Below are 26,152 nucleotides of genomic sequence, written 5' to 3'. Positions count from 1 at the left end.
TTACTATTACCGTTGAAAAAAAATATGTACAATCAGTGCATTCTACCGGTGCTAACGTACGGGGCAGAAACTTGGAGACTGACGAAGAACCTCGAAAACAAGTTAAGGACCGCGCAAAGAGCGATGGAACGAAGAATCTTAGGCGTAACGTTAAGAGACAGGAAGAGAGAGGTGTGGATCAGAGAGCAAACGGTTATGGCCGATATTCTAATTGACTTTAAGAGAAAGAAATGGAGCTGGACAGGTCATGTAATGCGTAGGTTAGATAACTGGTGGACTATTTAGCGTTACAGAATGTAATGCGTAGGTTAGATAACTGGTGGACTATTTAGCGTTACAGAGTGGGTTCCAAGAGAAGGGAAGCGCAGTTGAGGGCGGTAGAAGACTAGGTGGGGGGATAAAATTAGGAAATTCGCAGGCGCTAGTTGGAATCGGTTGGCGCAGGACAGGGGTAATTGGAGATCGCGGGGAGAGGCCTTCGTCCTGCAGTGGACATAAAATAGGATGATGATGATATCAGCGCTTAGAAGTTTGACGTTGGGGGTACCACACACAAATACATGTGTCGCCCGCGGAACTGTGCGGCTTAAGGCGTTAACAAACCTAGGCCAGACTAGTAAATTTGGTACTGTGTATAACGCTCCCAGCATTTGTTATGGGCGGATAATGGTGACTTGCATTTCTCTCTCGAGAACAGTGGCACCTGTAAGATCGCAGATCTGTTCGCCTTTGGATGCTAGCCACTACCAACAGTTGCTGCAAGTTACGGCGCCATCGTCAGGCATGTGGCAATGCGACCGTAAGCCATTTGAGACGGGCCACGGTTGACGTATGCAACAAAAGAACTGGTAAATAAATTACCATCGCAAATGAAGAGCAAGCGCATCCTCGGAAGAAAATGTGTCTGCCGCCTTGCTCATGCATGTCCGCGAGGTATCGTCCGTCTGGTCGCACCACTGTGCGCATATGGTCGCTCCGTGCTTTCGCCATGAGGACCCTGATCATCTGCGCCCTTATTTAAAGCCGCGACGTCGTGCGGACAGGCGATGACAAACGCCGCCATCGCGTTGTTGAAGGACTTCCGGCGGCCTGCAACACCGCGCCGCCGAGGTTCCCTGCGTGACTTATCGTCAGAACCCCGGTGACGTATTTGGCTCTCCCGTTCGCAGGACATCGTGCTTCGGAGGTGGCGTTGTCGTGCCAACCGTCCCGAATATTCTGAGAAAGCCCTACTCGAACGCCTCCTCGACAGACCTCGTGAAGTGTGCCTTTGCCCTGCTTGTCGGCAGCTTCCGAAATGAGTGTATAACTCCTTTCGGTCGCCGCCAGTCGTCGTGAGCTGACGAAAAACGGGCCGCCGCATTCCCCCCCGTCTGCAGTGAAGCCGAACGATGTCAGTGCCGCTGTCGAGTCTGTGCTCACTGAAACGAGTCCGCAAAGCCGACTGACTTGCGTAAGCGTGTCTTTAGTGCGCCTGTCTGCAGAGAAACGAGCACGTATACACGGATTTCTCCGAATGGTAGCTTCACGGTTGAAGAAATATTTGGCCTGGTAAATACTGCCAAAATATGTGATAAATTTAGCCAAAGTGGAATTTTGTTGCAATTCACCCGTAGCCTCAAACTGAATATCATTTCCGCATTCGCTCGTCAATCTACACTGTCATGTTCAAGGACGGCTCAATATAGGTCTCAGTTTCTTCAGGCAAAAGGATCGTTAGGAGGCATATTGACAGTGTATGTTTCCCGTCATCTCCAACGTCGCTGAGTCGAATTCACAAAGATTTTCGATCGTAAGCGCCCTTTGCCGGTGGGCTCGCCGCCTTCGTTAAACATACGCCCAGCGTCAGGATTGGCGGGAATTAGCTCTTACGAACAGTTCAAGCGAAAGTTCTTTCTGGTGGATACTAACCCTTGACGGTGTCATTACAACTACCGTTATAAATTGGTGAATGTTTGCTTTTGTTCCTCATGACAACGCAATCGGCGCTATAGCGAAAGTCGACCGCTGCCAGCGCGGGTGGTGGTACGATCCCAGCGCTGGGCTTGTGCGAAACAAGTTTGCGACAAATGAAACGCGTTCGCATGTGTGTATGTTCGAACTGCAAACGAGCTGAATCTGATCGGCGGCGCGATTTGCTTCGTGAAACAGCAAATTGAGTCGTACATGGTGGTTATACAAGAGGCGCGAATATGGCGCGGAAAGGTGATTGCATAAAACACGGACGCAAGCTGCTACGGACTCACAACTCTGCTAATAAATAATAATAAAGAAACCCCGTAAATCCAACGCAGTGTTGGAATGTCGCTAAGCTCGTTAGAGCTAACGAGTTAGCATGCAGTGCTATAGCGGATAACACGAGCACAACCTCGTGTCGCCGATAGCTGTCTGTGTCACGATGTACAAAGCTTGTCGAGCTGATGATTACATTATTCCCTCGACTTATGACGAAAAAGTACGACACATATCAATACATTTAAGGCTTCCATACACATTGCGTCACAGTGGCTCATCCATTTCGGGCGAATAATGGCCAAGAATGGGCACACACCCAGTGCAGAAGTCGTCTGTTCGAGTGCAGCGCCAGTGACGTAAGTTGTCCATACTCGTAAAGACAGCAGGCGACACATACCGATGTGGCTCAAGTTATTTATACACATATGCATACGGCGACGAAACTAAATCTCGGGGAAGAGGCAAAATGGAGTTCTTGTCGGCTGCAGCGAGATGCCTTGTTCGACAAGCGTTGATCACTTGAAGCCTCCCTCTTCCTGTGTACCACTGACAACACAACACAAACGCCGCGTTTTGCGCGCCTCCCACTGCATACAGTGATGCCTTTGCAACTTGCTCATCGCCGTGTAGTTCTAGGCATGAAAACGGCCGTATTAGGCCCTCCATTTTGTTTTATCGGTAATTTAGTAATAATGGAGTTCATTGTAAAAGTGGTCAACTGTTGCCCCGGTTATACGATGAACTTTCGATCGCGATTGGCCCCGTTCCGCATCTTGCACAAGCGAACCAATCGCAATCGGGGAATTCGAGCCCGATGACGTTCCGCAGCGACCGAGAGTGATCATGTGACATCGGCGTGCATAATGCAGCGAATTCTGCGGCGTATCACATGCGCGTACGTTCTACAGGCAGCCGAGGTGAGCGGTGTTGTGTTCTTGGCGCCACGTCATTGGTTGACGCGCGACCTTTGTTCGCTTCGAAAGGACGCGCGCGGCTGCGGTTGCACAGCGTTATAGAGCGCAGTCTGTGCGACAGTTTAATTGAAAAGAGACCTGTATATACGGGCGCAGGTTTCGTATACACAGAGTGGCTGTTTGCGATCGCTGAATGGGTTCCAGGGCAGCTGAATGCTCTCTGTTGAGGCACGCAAGACGTCGCGTTGCACCTGCTCCGCTTCTGTGCAGGCCGGCTGCTTTTCGTATCCAAGTCCGGTGCGGAAAGGGCACAAGGTTTCCAAAATGTTTCCGTTGAAACCAATGTAGAAAGCGCGTGTTAAAGTGTCCGTGCGTGTGCGTCGAGTTGCTAATTAATAGACGGTTTGCGGTGACGCCATCGTGACCGTCATGTTCGGCTGCAAGCACGGTGAGAAGCTGCGTAAGCAGCGGCACCCGCGAGAGCACGACAGGGCGCGTTCTTAAAAGTGAGTCGACAACGTCTGAAGAGACGTCGGCGGCGGTACGAACGCGTCTCTATCGCATTCGCGGCACGAATTGAAACTTTTGAGACCGAATCGAATAGTAGACTAGTGCCCAAATCGAATCGAGCATTGAATACTTATTGGATAAAGAACAGCCATTTTCACTATAATTGTTAACCTATATGTTAACTGGGGCGAGCACTTAGGGAGTCGCCATCTGTCCTAAGCGCCTTGCTTGTGTATAGTACGAGGGATAACGCGGCGCGCACCTCACAGGCTTAGCCGTTGGTGCTCAATAAAAACACCACGCGGGAGCCCTCCTGGTCATTTCTATGAGTACTCTCGAAACAAGGGCAGTTTTGTACTGTTAAAGTAATAATTTTGGGCAAACAGAAAGCACAGAATGGTTTACAGACGCAATCTCTTTAACGAATACTGCTCAGTGTGCGCCCACTGCGCGCGGTCGCCGATATGGAGTCCCCCGAACCGGCTTCTTGCGTGAAAAGCAGGCAGTCGCTGAGAGCATACTTTGGAAAATATGTTCTTGTAGTGCTTTGTCTACCGACTGCGCGTCTGCATGCATGTCCATGCACACGGTTTCGCTTCGTGCCGTGAGCTTTAGGCCGCATGCATCGTATGAGCATTTGACAGCACACGAGCAACCATTATTGCGTGGACTGTCAGAATTGTTCAGAAATAATTTATAAGTAGGGACTTCGACGTCTACGGTGACGTTTCATTATATTCATCATATCATTATTTCCCGAGTTTCTCGAGTTTATCGATCTTCTCAACGAGCAATTTCCAGCTGCCGCTCATTGTTTGGGACTAACGCAACCACGAGCATATGCCATCCCTTATTTAAATGTGCTTCCTCCGTTCCCTTTCCATTCCAGTGAACTAGCCTCTATCTAGCATCAACAAGTTCACAGACCAAAGCTTCATGGCATTAGCCGGGCAGCGAGCGTCTCGGTGCGCGCCTCCTGCTACACACCGCGAACCTCGCAGCCTCGACACCGTAGCAGAAATCTTCCTCCCGGAAGTGCTTGTTGCATATCCGAGTTACAGCCGTCGACTGCCTGCCGGGTAGCCTACCGTGTTGGACGCCTTCAAAGGCAGCCGCTATACTTATTTGCTTTCAAGTGTCGTTAAGCAGACACCCGAAGCGGCAGAACCACCCCACTTGATGAGACACGCAGCGCAGTTGAGACTTTCGTTTTCAGCTCGCTTCGGCGCTTCCAAAGCAGCCGACGCGACCGCTATGTCCACGCCATCCCTCGTACCACGTCACGCCGACGGCGGCGCCAGCTTTTGCAGTGGTGGAGCTCGCCCCCAATATAGTCGTCTCAGCCCATAAACGCCGAGACAGAGAGCTTTATGAGTTTGCGTGCCTTTCTGTCCTTGATCGGCGTTATTGCGCGTCTGTGTGCGCTTGATTCAGCAGAGCTTGGGTTGCATTTCTTTCTTTCTCTGTTCCCATGCGCGAGTGGTTACGAGAGACGAGACAGCCTCGTTCGGTCGTATGCGATGCTCGCGCATGTCTCGCACAGTGACGGCTTGTGCATGCGACGAGTGCGTCGCGCTCCGTCGTCTCGAGGTCCGCGATTCGAACTGCGACGACGGGAAGCGTCATTGTTCAGAACGCACTTTTCCTCCGTGACGCAAGCGGATCGCAGTTGCGTTGTATCCGTCACATTTGCCGGGGTCGAACACTTGGCCCGCTTTTCGTTGCGTGTATGGGGCTCTTGCATTGCCCAGGGGGCGCTGCGAAAAAGGTGCTAAAAAGCGCCCTCTGTCCTAAAATGGGTCGTACCAAGCTCCGTCGTCTGCTTCGGAAAGCACGTTTACAATATGGACCCGCCACTTTCGGTTCTGTTGTATCACGGCCTGCAGCGAATATCCGGTGCCGAAGATTTTTTCAGGGGTGGCACGCTGCGTAAAGGCAAGAAATTATGCAGTGCCGAATACCTGTATGCCGTTCAAGAATTAAGCGGCGAAGTTTTAGCGCGGTGTCAATCGCAAGTGAAGCGAGTCGCGTACGAAGTGGAACTTCAGGTTAGGTTTGCACGTTGCTAGATTCAGGCGCACAAACGCGAGGAAATGCTTGATATAAATGAATCCACAGCAGCGATAAGCAGACATCATGTGTACGGAACTGCTCGAGCACACGATCGTACGCGCCGCGAAGGCAGCGGTCTTTCGACATGCCGCGAAACGGCGGGCCTCCTGCAATCTTTGTTGACTGCATGCCGCTAAACAAGTAGTTATGTCTGCGTTGTCGTAGCGGCCATCTGTCCCTTTTAGTAACTGCTAATAACTGATGCAATGCATATGAGCTCGCACGTACGTGCGAATCGCGCTGCAGCGCGAGCTCGTAGCTGCTCGCTTGACGTAGCTTTTAATGACAGCGCTCGAACATCGATCTGCTGTAATCAATACTACCTTGCTGCGCTGCCTCAACATGCTGACTTGAGGTCAAGTATGAGCACATTTAACTCTCTAACCTGTGCTGCTCGTAGTGGGGTAGTGAATCGTCACCGAATCAGCCCGGCCATTTGTGGTCATTTGCACACACCTGGTCACATAACCACTTCGCACCGGTCGAATGGTTAATTGTCGCTGTGGCCGGGTCTCGAATCGTGAATTACCAGCCATGCCTGCTGCTATGTCGGTGTGCTGTCGGGACTGTAGGTGCAAAAGACCGAAATTTAGAACGCAGATAATCAAGCAAGCTTCAAGACAGGCGAAGCAGTCAGCATGGCGCGAAGTTTCGCTTACTCAGCGCGACGAACTGCAGCTATGCAGCGTGCCCGACGCTCCACTTCGTGAGGCCTTGAAGGAAAACGGTAGAATCTGATGTTGGGATTCAGGCCTTCTTGCTCATGGCAGCCCACGACGCAGAAGTAATGACGGTGACGCCTTCTCGAGGCTGGGCTAGGTCCAACAATACAATACTCCCAACAATACTAAAGTCATCAAAATGTATCATGTACGCTGACGATACCACGCTATTATTTTTAGGTAAATCTCCTGGAATATTGCAGAACACTATAAACAGCGAGTTATCCAACATATCAACTTGGTTTGCTTGTAATAAATTAACACTTAACAGAGATAAGACAAAATACATAGTATTCAACTCCCGTTATTCCAGGGGTGACACAATTGACGGTTTGCAAAAATACTGTTGCGCATGCGCGAACACGGCTGTCACGAGCGCCCTCTACATGGTTAGGTACGAGAAGCAGACGAACAACCAACGCAGCTATAGCGCGCCTTGAGACGACGGTTGGTGGTGGTTTTGATCGCGGTATTTTCGTGAAAAGGACGGCTCGTTGTGTTGCGTATTGTGCACAAAGTGTTTCACTAGCAAACGGAGCATGAGTTTATTTCGGTTTCCGTCCGAGAAGAGCTATCCGGCGAGGAAAGCAGCATGGATAAGCGACGGCCGGAGATGCTATCACAGCACACAACTTGCTCGCTCCTCGCAGAGCCGGTTCTCATCGCGCTATTATCTGCTACTGAATTGTCATATGCCAGAGCTGCGAAGTTATTTCGGCCTGCAAGCTTCGAGACACCCTTAAACGCAGCCGCATTTTGCCGGAATAGGGAAAGTTCAAGATGGACGGGGACGGACAGCGCTTGCGAACGCGCCGTGGTGTCACTCAGTTGTCGCTGACATGTTATTATACTAAATATTATAAAGTGACATCGAAAGTGCGGCTCATATGACAATCAGCGCCTAGTACTACGCCACTGAAGTGATCGAAACACACCATTCGAGGGCAGTTGGTGTGACCGACGGGCAGCGCGGAGCGACCACAGCGCGACGGAGTTCGGCTGGTTTGCTCTTTTCTGCCGACGGTGTACAGATAGGCAAATGTATTTCCTATTTAGCCTTTTAATATTGATGCATGAGGTAAAGAGCTAGCAAAAAACTATGCGTTCACTTCCTAGCAGAAGCTTCTTCGTAACCGGCAACACCCACGGCCAGCGAGCGAGGCCTACCGTCTTCATCGATGGCAATTAGTGCGTCGAGAGAACGGCGCGTCGTTTGAGACATTCCCGTATTTGCCGTGCGCAAAAAAAAGGACCGTCGTAACAAGTCAAACAGCTCCGTGAAGCTTTGCTTTGTTCCAGATGGGCCATATTAGTAGGATAATCTCTCCTAAGCGGCACATCACACTCGGCGCGCTGACTTTGTCGGCAGCCGCCGAACGCTCGAGCCGGCAGGCCTAGCTCCCGGTTGTCGAAGCAGCAGCCGACGGCGCTTGTAATGAAAACGGAGCGGGCCATAAAGTGTTTATTTTCATGAGTATTTTAGCGTCTGGACGATTAGGTCGCGGTTAAATGAACGCAGAGTTGGGTCTCTCTACACTCTGTCGGCAGCAAAGAGCAAATAAGGCTAGCCGCCTTGCACGGTGGTCGCTGCGCGCGGCCAGTCTGCGAAACCAAGTGTGGAGACTCGGCGACACATCGGCAGCATGTTTCGACGACGCGCACTCTGCTCTTTGTTGAAGGAGTGTATTTCGCTCGCGTCAGTCCCGTGCTGGCATCAGCAGCCCCGAATATACGATATCTTTAACGTAATTGTCATTCAGTGCCGAACCTCGATGAGCCTGGAGAATAGTGGCAGTTATAGAAAGCAGATATTTCCACACGCGATCAGTTTGAGTGGTACGCTTCGGGAAGTCGGAGGTCTATGACATGCATGAAAACTGGAACGGAGTGACGGCGTCTTCAATTATTTTTGGCGTCATGAACACACGCGGTTGCCGCGGCAGAGGCCAGGCAGCAGCCGAGAAACGAAACTGGCTCTCTAACCACATACTCTCGCACGCAGAGCACTGCAGCTTCGCCTGTTGTGTGCCAGGTGGCGCTCACTATTTTGCAAACCGTCCATTGGCATGCAAATTCACCTTCTAGGTGGAACAATAGAACAGCTCGATCACATAAAATATTTAGGGGTATTATTGGACTGCAACTTGAACTGGAGACCACATATATCTAGTATATGCGCGAAATTAGCTTCGGCTTGCTATTTATTAATAAAATGCAGGGAATATCTTGACCTTAGCGTACTTAAAGTTGTTTACTTTTCCATATTTCACTGTCACATCACATATTGTTCTGAATCATGGTCAAGCACATATAAAACATACATAGATCCCGTTTTTCGGTTACAGAAAAGGGCCTTGCGCATTATGACATACACAAGCCCACATGATAATACTGACATGTTGTTCTGTCGTCTCGGTATATTACCTTTATCTCTGGCATGCGAAATGAAAGTTGCAATTTTGATTAACAATATCTTACATGGGAATCACTCATTATTACCAAGCCTGTTTGTTACACCTAATCGCAATACAAGGGGTGCAACAAATATAAATTTTAACCTACCAATCGCTCGTAACACGTATGGCCAACGACTACTTGAGTTTCATGGTGCTAAAATTTGGAATACAGTACCTCTTGAGGTGAAAATGGCCAACAATTTCGTGTCTACTGTTAAAAAGCTATACCTATCAAAAAGTACGTGATTTTTTGTCAGTCTGGTTCTCCACCTGTTTCATACTGTGCTGAATCTTTTCAGAAAGCCTAAACACTTCAACACAGACCCTTGCAAATGTGTCACTTCTACGTATAATATGCTATCTCGGTTTTTTCATTGTGTATGTGCATGTATTCTCCTGACAGTTCTGTTTTATTACCATTGATTGATATGCACTGTTTTTCTTTTGTAATGTTTTTGATTGTATGTATCCACCTAACTGTATTAGGTTGTATCATTAAAAAACTAGATAAGCGCATGACATTGTAGCTGCTACTACAAATATGACTATGGGCCTACACTAGCCTTTGGCTACAGGCCCAACAGTTCCTTTGTACAAATTATTATCAATGAAAAATAAACTGAATTGAATTGAATTGAATTCCGGATCGGCGTCACCGATTCCGTCTGCTCCCAGCATTACGTCCCACGGCACACGGAGAGCCCGTTATCGTTAAACTATAGGCTGCGGCGAGCTCGCAGTGTGGTCGACATGGTCTACGAGAAGTGACGAGCCTTTTCGCACTCGCAACAGGGCAGAAAAAAGTGCGAATCGACGCAAAACTCGGCCGTGAAACGTGCTTCGCCACAGCCAGGGCTCAATACGACCCAAGCTGGTACGACCCAGATGTCGTTTCCCGCGCCGCCACCAGGCGCCGCTACTATACCTCAAACTCCAGCGCAAGACGCCCATACGTCGAACGCAGTGTGTAAAAGAAAGAAAGAAAGAGACGACTTATACGTGTGGGAATGCGAAAACATGGTCCCTTTGGCGAATTTTTTACAAGGAAGCCGTTTGTAGCTATAGGTTCTGGCGGATATCGTCTCCGTGGGCATAGACGCAACTATTTGTACTCCTCTCCACTGCCGACGCCTCTTTGCCAAGTTGTGTGTACTCCTCGCCACGAGCGCCGTCTCTCTGCGCAGTGCACCAGAGCGCGCACCGTGATTGGCGCAGCCGCGCTATAATAAAACGTCATTGTCTCTATCCACCAATCGTGTGTGACCGACCGTCTTTGGTCCGCCAGAGACTTGGCCACGATGGGCGGCGTGCGCGTTGCGGCAGTGAATCTTCTCCGAAGACGTGGAGCAAGAGACTGTGTGCGGGACGTGTCGCGATCGAAACGTTTATGGTGCATACATTACGGGAAGATTAAGCCCGCCGACAGTGCATCCATCGCCATCGTGGGAGATTTAAATGTCGATGAGAGCAGACCCGACCGGGCGTGAATTCCATACCTTCACGTTGGAACGCTTTGGCCTCGAGTGTTTCACCGATGCCACCGACGAAAAAAAAAAAAAGAAGAAGAAGAAGAAGTAAAAGGGAAAAAAAAGACGGATGGGGGTGGGGTTTACGTGGCAAAACCACGATGTGATTATGAGAACGCCGTAATGGGGGTCTCCGGAAATTTGTGCCACCTGGAATTCTTTAACGTACACCTAAATCTAAGTCCACGGGTGTTTTCGCATTTCGCACCCATCGAAATGCGGCCGCCGTGGCCGGGATTCGATCCCGCGACCTCGTGCTTAGCAGATGCCACTGCTCGTCACCAATCTTGTATCGACCTAGCCTTCGGGAAGAACATTGACAGAGTGAAAGTGCAACCACTTACCGTTTACCACAGTGATGACAAGGCAGTGATTGCAATAGTCACGAAATAAATTGTGACGACCGTTGTCTTTGAGAAATTGTCTCTTTATTCGCCCAGTGCTGAACTCATAGTAGTCAAATTCAACATTGCAAATCCCCAGCATAGGAAAACCCCAACATAGCAAAACCAACCATAGCGCCAGCTTTGCTGAATTTCCCTCTTCACAGGGTGGTAAGGCTCCGAATTTTTTTTTTCCGCGGGTTCCTCGTCCGCGCAAACTCTCGCCTGTGTTGCAACTGCGCCTCGGTAATGCAAAAGCAAAACGCGCCAAGCTTCTCAATGCTTTCGCTTGCTCGCGAGGAGTTCATAACTCGAAGAGTCGCTCAGTGGCGCTCAATTGGACGTTAAAATTTTTTTTTAAAAATTTTATACACTCGTGACGTGGCGCCGCGTCTTCCCCATTGGCTGCGCCGTCACGGGCCCAATGACGTTCGGCGTGACGTGCTCAATGATGCGCGCTGCAGAGCCGCCGTGGCGTCGGGGAAGCGTGCTCGGCTCGCACCCCCGGAGGCCCGGGTTTGTGGTCCACCCTAACCGAAATTTACCTCTTTTTTTTTCTTTCAAAGTTATTGATTCGCTTTGCTTACAGTATCCCTCCTGAGAAATTTGACGTCAGTCGGATCATTTTTCACTGGCTTTTACTCTTTGCACAGTCGGCAATTTTTGGTACTATCGCTCGGTGGCGACGCTGACGCTGCCGGATTTTCCCGTAATGGGGCATATAATGCTTTCGCATTAAAAGAACAAGAAAGGAATGTGCGCTAGTCATCGACGATGATTGTCAGTGTAATCGAATAGCCCGAATGCTTCAAGAAAGCTACTCTGTTAGCGTAAAGGCCCAACCACACGCAGCCCGGGATACGCGTCTCGCTACGCGTACACGTAAGCGTACGCGTCTGCGTGCGCGTACGCGGGTGATGAAGGGAAGGGCGTCCAGCCACACGATACGCGCACACGTGCGCGCTTCGCTGCGCGTAGCACAGGGCTGACAGACCAGCGGCCCAGCGATGGCGGAAACGGTCGTCTTTGGCTTTGAGAAAAGTTTATCTTTAATTTCATTATGGCTAGCCATTTTTATTTAACTTATCAATGTTAGAGCTAGTACATTGTTTTTAAGTTGATAAATCACGCTGTTGCTATATATACATCCTTATGTCAAGAAAAGCTACGTCAATTATCAACATCACGCGCGATAGCGTCTGCTTGCTCACAACTGCAGCTGACATCTGCGCGCGACCACGCCCGACGTTGCTGCCGAGCTCTTGCTTAGCCGCTTGCTTCGCCGGCATCAGCGTTCTCTCCCCGCAATGTACACCACATGAGAAAGAAGCTTTTGCTGCTGCTGCTCTTGCAAAGGCGGCGGGAGCGCAGAAAGCGTCTGCGGCCTCTGCGGCGACGTTGGTGGGTCCGCCCAGTCTTTCAACTGCGTAAAGAAGAAGGACTTTACGGCTGTGAGTAACTTCTTTCCTTTCGATGATCTACAGTGGTAGAACTAGGAGCCAGTGTTTGGACATGGGGACTTATCTTCGTTAGGACAGCAATTACTTATCAGCGTTTTTAAGTGCGCGCATAAGTGAAAGGGTTAAAGTAGTAATGCGGGGATCGTGCTCGCAGCGCGCGAACGCCCAATTCGCAGAACAGCATCGCGTCGTCGGTGCAAGGTTCGTCCAGGTTGACAGCACCGATCGAAACAATAACGTGACGTACGCGAACAGGGGGAACGACAAGAGCAGGGTCATACGTATAAGTGTCATTTACACGCTGCCTTCAATGTCACTGATTACGTACAAAGACTTTGGCCAAACATCCAATGCAGAACATGCAAAACCAACTCTGAAACTGAGCCACAGAACACAAAGAAAAAAAAATGCAAGGAATGTGGCTTGTGGATGATATAGTTGTGGGAGAGGTAGAGGTTGTCTATGTTGGCAGTGAACCTCGCCTCCTGGCTATGTGGTGGCAAGACTTTTCCCTTTCTGCTACCTCTTCTAATAATAATAAAACAATTTGAAAAATGCTTGCGCTGCTAGAACGCCCCGACAGGCTTTACAACTTGCAGCATATAACCGAAATTTTCAATGGGGTCTGCTTGAAGGTTCATTACATTTCTTTTTATTTACAGGCATCTCTACATGCATGCACAAACTCTACATGCACAGGTGGTGAACTCAAAAAGGTTCATTGCTGCAAGACAGGCTGAATGAGTAAACACAGATGAAAGCGATAAACGTCTGTCTTGCAACAACAAACCTTTAGTTGCAAGTCAGTGCTTTTTTATCGTAGGTGTGTTGCTAAAACATGTTCACACATCTCTACAGCAGCAATGGCCAGCCAACCAGGCCCACAGATATCAACTTTATGAAATTCTTGAATACCGCACAAAAATATGGACACAACACAATGTAAAATGAACAAAAAAGAAGAGCTGAGGGGATTTGACATGACAACAACAGACAAAGAAACGTATATAAAGCATAAAGGAAAATAACTGTCATCTTATTTGTAATGTCAACATCACAAGGAGAAGGGAAATGAAAGTGGAGAAAATATAAGTTGCCACTGGTGGAAGCTAAAACCAAAACCAATTGAGCTGGAGGCTATTCCACCATCAATTTCATAGAATGTTTATGTGTACCAGATTAGGCTCTTGGAGTGTTCTTGCACGAGTAGCACTGGCTAACACTACCAGGGTGAGATCTAGTACATGCACATACAGGCCCAAGAAAATTTGTAGAGGGATAGCCATTGCTGCAGCTCTACTGGTAAAGCAATGCAAGCATAATTCAAAGGTTGTGGGTTCGTCTCCCATTAGTGGGAAGCTACCTTTTCATATACTTTCATTTTCCTCCTTATTTTTCCATTTCGATATAAAGCAATTAAATTCATCAATGATTTCCTTTTGTTTCATTGTCTCTTGGCTTTATTATACAAAAAGTATACATTAAAAAACATTCATCTTTGAATTACTCTCCTACTTGCATCAATTTAATTTTCAAGTCGAGATGCGTATCCTCACTGACCTCTCTAATGTGTTTGAGCAGAGAGACGGCAAAAGTTCAAGGTCGTCCTGTGGTTTGCATCTTTTGATTGCACTTGAAACATTGCCTAATTCCTCCAATATTAACTGACTCTAATCTTTTTTTTTCTTTTTCCTCCCCCTTGACTTTGCTTCAGAAGCAATGCTTCCTAACATATCCAGCCTACGACTGCCTGCTGAAGCCAGCGATGCTCCTGACTGCGGACTGCTGTGGTGTGCCTCAGAATCCTCAGGAACCAGAACTTCTTGAAACATCAGTGATTCAAGAGATTCCAAAATGTCCTGAGACTCCACAGACTCATGCGACGCCGAAGACAGAGTCGATGCTGGCGCTTGTGACTCTTCACTTCACGGTGATGGCGCTTCAAGTGTTGCCAGATAGGAAAACTGGCACATTTTTTGTTAAGATGTCTGCAGCACTTCCCTCCTCACTCGATGGGGGCACTGGTGGAAGGTTGGCGGACATCCTGCATGTGAGCGTAATAAGGTTTGCACATACTGTCAATGTGTAAATAATGTGCCAGTCTGGATGCAAAAATATATGAAGGCTCAAATCCGTCCACATTTGTTTTAGTGTGTGATTTTATTAGAGTACACTGAAGCTCTGAATCAGTCTTGTAGGGACAAAAGTGGCTTGCCTACACAACCAGAATGAACAGTTTCTGCATGCGCGTAAGTGTAGCTTTTGTATTTTTTTCTGTTTTTGCTTGTGATGCATTTAAGCAGTTCTTACGAGATCTGCATGCCTAAAGCCTAGTGATTACTTCTACTCAAAACAGTGCATGATATTTGGAATGTTTCAGTTTTGAAATAATTAGCAGGAAGCATTCCACTACATTTACTCAGTAAACCACTTAATAAATTTCATGTTGAAAGACCTATGCTTGCACTTTCTAAACATAGAGTAGTAGTACTGTTAGGTCTTGCTTTAGCATAAGGCTCTCTCCTGTTCTAGTTTTTCTACTTGAAACGTTCTTGGCTTGTAACTTTGTTTTCCTTTCACTTGTTTGTAAACTTCATCTCATTCTAAACGGTTTTTCTTAACTGAATGTACGTCTAAACAGTGTGAAGCTGTGTACGTAGTAGTCAGTGCATTTGTTGTTTGTATTTAGGAAGTTACGTCTAATAATGTTTGTCTTCTTGCCATCTGCCTTGTAAAGGGTGTTTTGGCCCATCAAAGCTGACCTTAGCGAGCAAACCCTTCCAGAAGGTTTCTTACAGCCAAGCTTTTTTTGCCTCTTCTCTGGACTTTCCTACCGCTGCTCCTACTGTCTTGCCAAATAGCTCGCCTCATACTGATATTAATGTAGACATTGAACTATTGTCATCCCAGCTGACTACTGGCTACTGTGTTGCACGAGTGACCAGTACTGGACGTAATGCAAATACCAATTAAAATAATGTAACTAGATCGTGGTTTTGACATGTAAAATTTCAATAATCATTTTTTGCACAGTGTGAATGTGTTAAACTGGATCATCTAGTCCTTCCTCGGAAATTTTGCTAAGCAGGAACAGTGTTCTCCACAAACATCGTGAAAGCTTCGCTTAAACCAATAACCACAGCACCTGAGATCTGCAGAATAACCACAGGCTGATAATAAGCAAGGACACTGCTGAGCAGACACAAAAAGAATTATCAATTACACAACTGACAATGTTGTCAGTACTATGGCACATTTATTCCTACAGCATGATGACACTGAATGAATCCCTAAGCAAGCTAGGTAATATTTGAGGGTCTGTGATGATGCACCGATTTGCACACTGCTGGCAAGCAACAAAATGCAAAATTAAAACTGTGCATTGAAGTGCCCAAGGTACACGTGAATATAGCAACATTCAATACTCAGTTAAATACTGGCCATTGACTTACACGCTGCCTTCTAGGATCAGTGCACAGAATTAAAAAAACTACTTGCATGTTTTGTGTTTTCTTTTTGTGTGTGCATCATGCAAGCCCTTTTCTTTTTATTCATCCTGCTAATTTGTATGTGATATTATCTGTACTTCTGTCTTATGCTTTATCGTTAGGTTTTTAAGTGCTATTTTACTTGTTATTTTGTACCTGTTTTTCTGCTTTCTCTGCTCCCCACTGCAAAGCCAAACTGGCTTTGTGGGTACCTAAATAAATAAATATACAAAGCTATTCTTGTACTGCTTGTATGTCCCCTTACCGGATCACATTTAACGAAATATGCGATAATCGCAGCGGCGATGCAGCACAAATATTTTATCGCCAATTAGACAAAGCTGAATATAATGCATACTGTGCGTCGACTTGCTGGTGTAAGCACTATTTTGAGTCGATTCCCATACGTGCGGTGCATTGCCAGCTATAATACAAACATACGGCATCGCCGGTCAACGTGGTAAAGGGAAAGCACTAAAATCCCGTGTTTCATTTTTCACACGCCGGCTAAGATGGAAATTTCAAGATCACTTACGGTCTACACTCCATTGTGTAGCGCAGAAACATCATCTGGTCGAAAAACAGCCAGATGACGTGAACGTCGACAGCTGGCACGGCGCGGCTCTTTCCTTTCTGACAACGTCTTCCCAGGCACCGAAATTTATTCCCCAGGGACTTCCATCACTTCTGCAGCGCTGTGATAACGTCATCTGCACAGATGAAACGCGTTTTCGACATCTGCGAGTCTGCTGATGAGAGAGGCAGCTTATACCAGTGCCACACAGCTAGGCTTTCGATGGCGACCGAGCGCGATCAAATTTCTCGATCACGATCGGTTCTACGCATATTGCGCGGTACAGGCAATCGTGATCATCAAATCCGACCCCGATCGGGCTCGATCGCGATTGAAACTGCTCCGCTATGACGCCCGTATAAAATTCCGAGCACTCACCTGTTCGGCAGCGTTGGGCATGACGATCCACGACCACCTCGTCAAGTGCTTGTTCTAGTGGCGCTTGTGTTTCGCCTGCTACCAAAGCGCAGGTCGAGCCGCAACGCAGGCAATCAGCGCTTTGTTGTTGATCGCCTCCATAGCCTCTGTGCTCTATGGACACGAAAGCAGCGGCGACTCCCGGCATCTCCGCACAATTCTGAAACTTCAACAACCTTTCCGAACCGCCGGAAGTGTACATGCTGCTCACGTGACGTCGGTGCACAAGCTGCCACTTCCGTCGCGTACGCTCAAAATACGCTCAAAATGACGCCCAAGATCAAGACCTCCTTGACGCGCGCGTTTCCTGCGCGTCTGCCCTCTCTAGACGCGTAGGACAGGCGCGTACGGCCTCGCAGACGCGTGACGCGCAGCCAGGCGCGCACGATTCACCGCGTGTGGTTGGGCCTTAATGGTGCGGTCGACGGCATACATTTGTTGCAGTGGGGATATTTAGATATAGCGTTTGGTGTTTCATTGCGTTGATTCCTCGGAGAACGGAGCTGTCAACCGGCGCACCTGGTCGGTTTCTCGATCGCACGCCCCTTTGCGCCGGCGGTGAACCTCCGAGCGCCGACATCACGGGCAAAAGAGCCCGAGAAGCGTTGAATTTCGCGCCGATCGAATGGCATCGCCGACCGCTTTGATCATTTGTGAGCAGGCCGTCGATGCAATAGGCCGACGGAAGTCCACTCGTGAGGACAGGAAACGAGGTCTCGTCATGCGGCGCGTCACCTTCGAAACGTGGAGGAGTTCGCGTGTGTAATGCAGTTTCGAGCTCCCTACTCACTGGCTTCGTCTAGCGCGGCCCATGACGAACGTGAGCCATTCGAGTTCAGTGTCTGTCGGCAGTCCTCCCGTGCGTTTTCTGATTGGCGCACGTAACTTTGTTGCCTTCGGCGCAATGCACCGAGTTGTTGAGGGAAGCGAGGCCCTGTATATACTTACCATAAACAGAGACACACCATACGTGCAGGCGCTGGTGCGCATTTTCGCACATTCATGGTTATATAGCGTACGGCGTTACCAGCTGCCACCACTGCGCGTGGGAGGGGTTGCCGGCAACAACGTGGCAGCACCCAGGCTGCCCGCTTCCATCCTAATTTTCGCATTTAAATTGCTCTCATTCCAGACTGAAATTAATAACTGGGTAATTAAATTAGTCGTCGCTTAGCTTCAGCTGCGCGCCGAGGACAAAGTGTAAACGCTGTGTCGTCGCTATTGTTGAGACCGTTTGTTTGTTTTCACGCTGCTAGGTCTAGACCGAGGAACGGTATCGACGCGGAAAATTGTGTGGACTTTCCATCTACAGTTAGCGTTGACCATCTAACGTAGCCGCAAAGTTGCAACATGGCGAACTTTTTCTCGCAAAGTGTAATAGTCTGCTTAGGAGGAGGAGAAGAAGGAAGAAAAGGCAGGGAGGTCAACCGGGACGCACGTCCGGTTTGCTACCCTACACAGGGAAAAGGGTGTAAATGTATAGTATTCGTCACCGTACCATTTGTACAGACTTATTTTATTCTCCGCGACTCGTTAAAACAATACAGTTCCGAACCATGCAGATCCCAAGGTTCCCGTAGTTGACAGTATATAAGGACAAACCGACGTACGCGTGTTCACATTCGTTACCTTCAGCGCTAAAGCACGAGGTTTGACGAGGCGGCGATGGTTGGAGGCAAATGTAGATACGTTGCCTTTCTCTGCGACTCCACGGCCATATAACGTGCGCGGTGCCTGTGCAAAGCGGTGATTTTAACGCGACAGCGTTAAGAAACTCGTGTCGCAGAAAAGCTGGTGTCGGCGGCGTTGGAGTGAAAAATCCCGGAAGGTAATTCATAAATAAAAACAACTTGCAGGATGGGCTGGGTGGGAATCGAACCACGGTCTCCGTAGTGTGAGACGGAGACGCTACCACTCAGCCATGAGTTCGATGGTTCAAAGCGAGATAAAAGCGCCTCTAGTGAATGCGGTGTTGCCTTAGAAACGCGCCGTAGAAAGTTATACTGCAGTGTATATCGGTAATTATGTGCGTGTGAATTACAGAAGTCGCAGTTAAACGAGTAGCGAAGTACGTTTCCGCTACATTTCTTCTGCGCTTGGCGCACACGCAGAGCCATCTTGCGGCAAACACAGAAGACCTCCTCCTCGCAATATACGGCGCTTCTCCCCTTCGTCTGGTCAAGAGCATGCCGAGCGAATGAGTGGGCGGTGCGAACGGGGTGCGATAGCGCTATCGCGTTCCACTCTTGAAGGCGAAGCTTAAGCGTCCTCGAATTTTTCTTTTAAATTTTGACACAGCGATAGTACGGATTGTCGAGGCGCGTCGGTGCCGGCGCCGTCGTTTTGTCGCGGTATCGGCGGCGCATGCGCGGCCCGTGCGTGGAGGTCTCCAAAGACGTGCAGTGCGTTCGGCTGGAAAAAAAAAAAATTGACAAAGCGCGCACCGTCACGCCGCGATGCACTCAATCGGCTTTGACGGTATTTCTACGCACGCTGTCGTGTTGGGCGCGGGTGCGTACGACCGCATCGGGGTGCGTGCACGTGGCCCGAGTGGAGCGAACCGTATACGCCGTGCTAATCTTTTTACCATCTTTCGGTCTCGTGTGCTTGCGACATCTTCGCGCCAGCGTTGTGAGACGCTATATTTTTTTAACGATTTCAATGCTTTGCCTTGGAGCGAAACAGCCGTTTTCTTTGTTTTTTTTTTGGGGGGGGGGGGCTGCGTGTTCTTGTCATGCGGTGGCCTGCCGCTTCATCAGAGAGAGAGCGAACCCTTCAATGAAAGAAGGAAACACGAGAGACGGGTGGCCGGCGCAACCTCGAAGCTCCCTGCTTTGAAGGCGTCATAGACGTTCGGGTGAACTTCTTTAAAACGCAAATATGGACTGCACTGTCTTCTAATAGAGCCGCCATAGCAGAACTAGTTTTAGGAATCTTTACTCAACAACTATCCAAATACGAAAAGTACTTTGAAGTCAGTGACGTCGCACTAACGTACCTACGGCAATGCCGCGTCATCAGATTGCGTACAGAGCGCATTAGCGCTGCTGGTAAAGTATTCTCCCCCTTATAATGATTGATTCTTGCCTTATAGTCTGCAGAATGTCTCGTTTAAACGAAATGAAGCGCCATTTCAATTGGCAGTCGCTTTCCATCGGCGCTCACCGGTAATTGACTTTGGGGTCGTGCGTGAAGAGCATGCTCTCGTCCCTGGCCGCCGTCTTTTGCCTTCCTGTACGAGCACTCCGACGCGTCGTCCTGCAGAAACGCAGCGCTTGCTTCAGCCCTGCCTGCGCGGGAATCGCAAAAGCGCTTGTGTCGCCATGTTTGCGCCAATTTTAAAGCTTGCGCCCTCGTGCTATCGCGGGATTTCACTAAAGAGAAACGCTAGATCAGTTTAGACTGATAAATGAAAGTTTAAGCTCTATTTTAGTTCACTTTGGCATAATAGGTTGATTAAGTTAGAAGAGGCAGTTTAAAGCTCGTTTGTTTAGACAACGCTAGGTCCGCATTCCCGTGCGTTAGTGCGACGTCACGGATATCAAAGTACTTTTCGTATTTGGATCGTTGTCGTAGAGTAAAAGTTCTTAAAGCTAGTTCTGCCTTTGGCGGCTCTATTAGCAGACAGTGCAGTCCACATTTGCGTTTTAAAAAAGTTCACTCGAACGTCTATGACGCCTTCAAAGTCCGTGACGTCACGGCGAGCTGCACAGTGCGGTGGCTTCGAGATTGCGCCGGTCACCCGTCTCTCGTTCTCGCTCGACAATTCCTCTTCTCGCTGTAGCGGCTTTTTTTTTTTTTCGAGTCGCAGAAAGGCATTTTACTAGTGCAGCGAAAAATAGTTTCACCCCGTTGTGTCGGAATAAGTCTGGATACCGCGACTTTCAACCATGCATGGTTGCGTATGCCACAGTGAACGCTCGCTCCAGGAAGGAAGCGCGTGGCGTTGTGTGTACGCACTGTGTATACGCGGAGAGAGAGCGCGTTGTATTTCATAGGGCGACGCCTTGGCGAATAAACCGCGGCGACTTTCCTGGCCGTGGCTGTCTGGCCGAATGGGCGCACGCCTCGTACTCAGCACGTCTGCATTTGCGCCGAGATTGGGAATTAACGGTGTGGCGCGTGAGCATAGTCATTGCATCACAATTATGTTGTTGTTTTTTTCATTATGGTGCATAAGCATTGCGTGGCATTACACGTTGCGTAGGTCACAGTAAATACAATTGCTCGGATCGCTTTTGTTGTTGTAGCATTAAAGTACAACCGCTTCACGAAAACTTCGCTTCGCAAGATTCCAACGTGCGCGTTGGATCTGCGCAATCTTTCTTTTCTCGAGCATCTTGCTCTGCGGCATAAATGTATGTTTGAACAATAACGTGAAAACCCTCCTCATGTAGAAACTGCACCGGTGGCTTATGTTGCGACAGACATATCCTCCAAAATCCGACGCCTGTACCTGTCTGCGCGGAAGTGACTTGTGTCATTATTATTGGTTATATCCGTGGGTCGTGATTGCATTTAGTGCTATGTTGTAGCTATTTGTCTTGTCGGCTGTAGCCGGAAGATTAAAAAGTATGCTGCGCCTGCATATGGAGGCACCGTGCACGAGTGAAAGGGTCAGAGGTGTACTGCGCATTGTTACGATCGGATCGGTCTGCAGGGGTACTGAACTGCAAACCATTCCCAGCCCGCTGCAGTTGTTTCGATCGACCTGCAGGCGTGGCGATCTTCGGAGAAGCGACCTTCGAACCCTTCCCAGCGCGTTGCGAAGTGCCCCTTTGTAAAGCCAGCAGTGCGCCTCCTCGGACAGCCCAACGGCGCCGGCAAGTCTAGCCACGTTCGGCGCACCGAGTATTGTTAGCTGGTTCCCTGTCGCCTTCACGGTTTACTTGGAGCAAGAGAACTCCTGGAAAAGGGTGTTTTGCGGTGCTTTCTTTTTCAGTCATGCTAGACTGATGAAATTTAACGTTCTCCACCCTTCCTGTAGATTCTGTAAATAGATCCCATATTCCTCGTTCTCGATGAGAACAAGTCCCTCCCTTCAACAACGTCCTCAGCGTGGATGAGTCAGACGACGGCATGGGCCAGCTACCACTTATTTCAAGCCCGACCCCAACTCTTACAGCATGCGCTTACACATGGAACGCAAGTGTTCGCAGAGGTGGGCGCTTTTCCGTCCCGACGCAGGGCGCTCTCAGTACGACGACGAAGACCTCTCGCGTACCGACGCACCTCCAAAGTCTCGATCCAGGGCACGTTCCCGTTTTTACACTTTCGCCGGACCTGGGCGGCGGCTAAGGCGTGACAGGGGTTTGCGCAACGACGTTCGCATATAGGTGCTGCACAGGCCCCTCGCGAGGCACGCCTCTTTCCAAAGCCCAGTTTTGCTACACCCGTGCTCTCCATACTCTCGCGGCGCAATAAGGCCGTTGTGCAAACGCTCGCTTCCGCGCAAAGCCGGCGTCGCTCGCCGCACCAATTGATTGCAATGCACAGAGCGCATGAGCCTCCACGTTGTACTATATAAGAAGGAAAGAGCACCGTTTCCCTCGCAAAACGTTGCAGTGGGTGGTGTCCAAGTCCACGCCCCAGCTACGGTTGCCTTTGAGCAAGTGAAACCAAGCTCGAAGGATATATGCTTTGCCGATTGCACGCACGGGAACTGTCTGCGGAGCCGGAAACGCAGTCGTGGCCACTGGCACCATAGTGTTTACGGGAACTGCAAGTATGGGAACCGTGGCCAGCGTCTGGATTTACCTAAACATCGTCCTCGTTTGAAATCGCTTTGTAACTTTGCAGTTTGATCGTTTTCAACAAAGTACTGCGTTGTAAGTGCAACAATCCACAATAATTACGTACGTGGACACATACCGGTTTCCTTGCTATAGGGTTATGAAACTATTATTAAGGGTTAAAGATTTCCAAAGATAAAACGTGATAAACGACGTCACAAGAAGGTTTGAAGCCACAGTCACGAAGATTCGACATATCCATGTACTAACCGTCACTACCAATCGGCGTCACAGTTTCAGTACGGCGAGCAATGCAAAACAATTGTATTGTGGGAGGCGCAGAGGTAGCCGCCGTAGCCACGGCTTACTTAGGCCGGACAGCCGCGGGATCACCGGGTCGCCCTCAGGTCGAGCGCCGTTCTGTATTCTCGCGCTAACTGCACGTGAGCCCGTCTTTTTCGCCGGCTATGGAGACGATAGTCGCGCGGCTACGAGTTAAGTTTGACGTGTTGCTCTGTATATCGCTGACTTTTGATTAATGCTTGTTTCTTCCCGCCCCTGTCCGGGTGCCCTCAACTCAACCATAACCAACGCACGTACTTGTAACAAATACTTAAGTTTTCTTTTGATGTCATAACGCCTCACATAATATGAGATATCAATCTCAATTAACTTTCGTTTTAATAATTATGAAGACTTGCCTGAAGCTAGCTATGTACTCGGGCTGCAGGTGTGCAGTTGGTTTCTGCTAAAGTTCGCGTCGTGTTTCCAGAAAAATATACAAATCAGAAGACCAGAAGAGAGAAACACTGAATTATAATACGTGACTGAAGGTGTTAGAATGTAAATTGTACGCACAAGAAAAATAAAATAAAGACTGAGAGACGTATTTGTAAAAACCAAGGAAAAGTGTATATTTGTGCATAACCGACAGAAAACGGACGCCGCTAGCTGAAGGCCTCTTGTGCTGCTACGGTGTTCCGAATGTCGGCACCATCGAGAGACACCCGTACTGCGTAACGTTGAGCGACGTGGAATCAGTGTTGCCACAGGTCATAATGACATAGGAGATTTCTTTTTTGAAAAATCAGTTGAAATCAGTCAATACTTATGCTGACAAAAGAGACATTTTAAACGAAGTATTTGCCGACACGGATCCAGTCTTTATCGTCGGCTCTACGTTTCATCTACGAAGCAGTTACACAATACAATCGATCATCTACAATATTCCTGGCGCAGTGCGTGGTCTGCAAACCATCACGGCGCACAGCGAATCTCGTATACGATAACTAAACAGGATACCTTATTCCAAAGCAGTTTTGGAAGAACCTCAGTTGGCATCTCCTACATGAAGTGTGACGTTATTGAGTTCGTTGCTTTTGATGGTTAATTGGGCATGAGCGGCAATAACTCAATTCGTTTAGGCGAGCTCGACGCGATAGGGTCGAATCGGAAGTCGAGATGACCCATCCCGCCACGCGACTGCGTGTACATGCATTTACCAAGCCTATTGGGCGAGTCAATCCACCTCTTGCGGCCAGGTTGACTGAGCTCGTCTCGACGATCCTCGGCCCGACCCGCTAACGTTTACACGAACCCGACGAGTGGTTTTTCGGTCCGAAAAGCCGACTTGACCCGAATCTATCGGATTTGTCTAGACGTAGCTAATGAATTGTTCCGTTGCGTTGCTTCGTCCCCGGAACTTTCTCAAATCTAAAGGCAATTCACTCGTGCCCACCAGGCTTGAAAAGAGCGAATGATATAACGGGAGTCGGAAAAGGAATTACAGAGGCGGTTTTTTCAGATGGCCTTCATTAAGCTTATTTATTTATTTATTTATTTATTTATTTATTTCAGTATACTGCCGGCCAATACTTACCCCAAGCAGGAGTGAAATCACACATTCTTATGCAATGAAAAGAATAAGAACGTACACGCACAAAAAAAAATGCACAAGAAACATCTGTAAAACACAATTTTAGCAGATGAATATACGGTCTAATGCACCAGTAAAATCTTGCGGGGAAGTAAGAAATGGCGGTAACGAATTCCATTATTGCACTGTTCAGAGGAAAAAACTGTATGACTGTTGCGGCAGAAATTGGAGCAAGTGAATGCCCATGAACGTTAGGAGCCCTTCTCACTGGAGGAGGCTTAATGCACTCTGGAAATGAGTTTATTTTTCCTGATACGCTATTGTAAAGAAATGTCAATCGAGAACTCTTTCTGCGGGTTTCCAGTGTTTGAATGTGGTGTAAATGCAATAACTGTATCGGCGAGTCTTCTGTATATTTGCGTACATAAACCTAACATCTTTTCTATTGACGTTTTCAAGCTGCATAATGTCTTTTTTCGCATACGGGTCCCACACCGCAGAGGCGTATTCCGGTAAAGAACGTACACAAGTATCGTAAGCCAATTTTTTTATGTGTGCGGGGGCAGTCATTGCTTTTCTTGGTGAAACCCATAGCTTTTGCAACGCAGCTGTGCAAATATTGGGAATATACATGTGCTGATCATTTTAACTTTGAAGTGTCTCACCTAAATATCTATATTTATCAATTTCCAAAAGAACATTGCCGTGAAGAAACTAAGGAAGCAACTAGGGAGATTTTTTTCTAGTTATTCGCAAGAGGACAGTTTAAACAGTTTTAACACGTACGTGGGCTCGGCAACAAGAAACGTGTCGTCACTGCGTGTGGCACAGACGTAACTAACCTTCACCAGCTAAAGTCGGGACGTTTTCAGCGCCCTGCTGACAACGCTTTCGCCGCGCCGACCGAAGACGGACAGGTGCGGTGTCTAAATTATGAGGTCCAGGGTCGGTGACGTCACGGTCGATGATGACAGGAATCCAAGCACCTGCGGCGTCCCCACGATGACGGCGCTGCCGTCATCGCTGGTCATAATTGTTACTCGTCACGCGAAGAGATAAAGAAAAGATAGCAGCCACTTTTGGCGCGCCTACTTGGCAGCGCTCAGCGAAGGCCCGCTCACCTTGATTTGGAGCTGGCAGTTCTGTCCCCGTAAACCTGCGGGACAAGCGAAAGGTTGATTCCGCCTCCGACAAACTATATACTTCCTGCATACTAGCCGTTGCCGCGCACAAGCCGTCTGTGTTGTATATTGTGTCTAGCACAGGTTCGACCGTTCGCATGCTTGCGCTCCAATTAACTTTCCTCTCTCGCAGCTCGCCCTCGCGCCGTTTTGGCCCGTGTGGTTAAAACATATTGTGAGCGTTTCTCTGCCATGGAGAACGCTTCCACCGCGCGAAAAACAATTGTCACTGCTTCTCCCCGGCAGCATGCTGGAACCGAATCGGTGCTTCCCGCGTCGTTAGAGTCATTGGAATTTTCCACCTGCCCGAGCGCAAATGGTTGCGTCGATCGAAAAGGTACTCTTTTTTATCTTTTTTATTCTTTCGCTCGCTCGCTCCTGAACTTTTCATTTTGCAAGTGCAGCGTCGTGCGACACTGCTGAGCCTGCTGATCAGCAGCAGCGCGTTGGAACACAGTATACACGCCGGCATCGGTGCCGACTACAGGGAGAAACCGGGGCCCCGAGGCCCCTCCGAACTTACCCGGGAGGGCCCCGAACCCCCCCCCCCCCCTCCTAATGTGTCA

General features: G+C 48.7%; 1 protein-coding gene and 1 long non-coding RNA gene across 2 annotated transcripts in view; one reads left to right on the top strand and one right to left on the bottom strand.

The window, feature by feature from the left end:
- The window catches only part of wge (winged eye), a 215,585-nt gene that overhangs the window by 2,148 nt on the left and 187,285 nt on the right, over positions 1–26,152 (top strand). The window lies entirely within an intron of this gene.
- On the bottom strand, positions 12,898–16,986 carry LOC135918927 (uncharacterized). Its single transcript, XR_010569829.1, has 3 exons — positions 16,759–16,986; positions 16,342–16,516; positions 12,898–14,362 (listed from the first exon to the last, which is right to left on the bottom strand). It is a non-coding gene; the product is annotated as an uncharacterized lncRNA (long non-coding RNA).

The sequence above is a fragment of the Dermacentor albipictus genome, chromosome 8 (assembly GCF_038994185.2).
Source record: "Dermacentor albipictus isolate Rhodes 1998 colony chromosome 8, USDA_Dalb.pri_finalv2, whole genome shotgun sequence".
Taxonomy (NCBI): domain Eukaryota; kingdom Metazoa; phylum Arthropoda; class Arachnida; order Ixodida; family Ixodidae; genus Dermacentor; species Dermacentor albipictus.
This window is presented reverse-complemented; position numbering and strand designations above follow the sequence as displayed.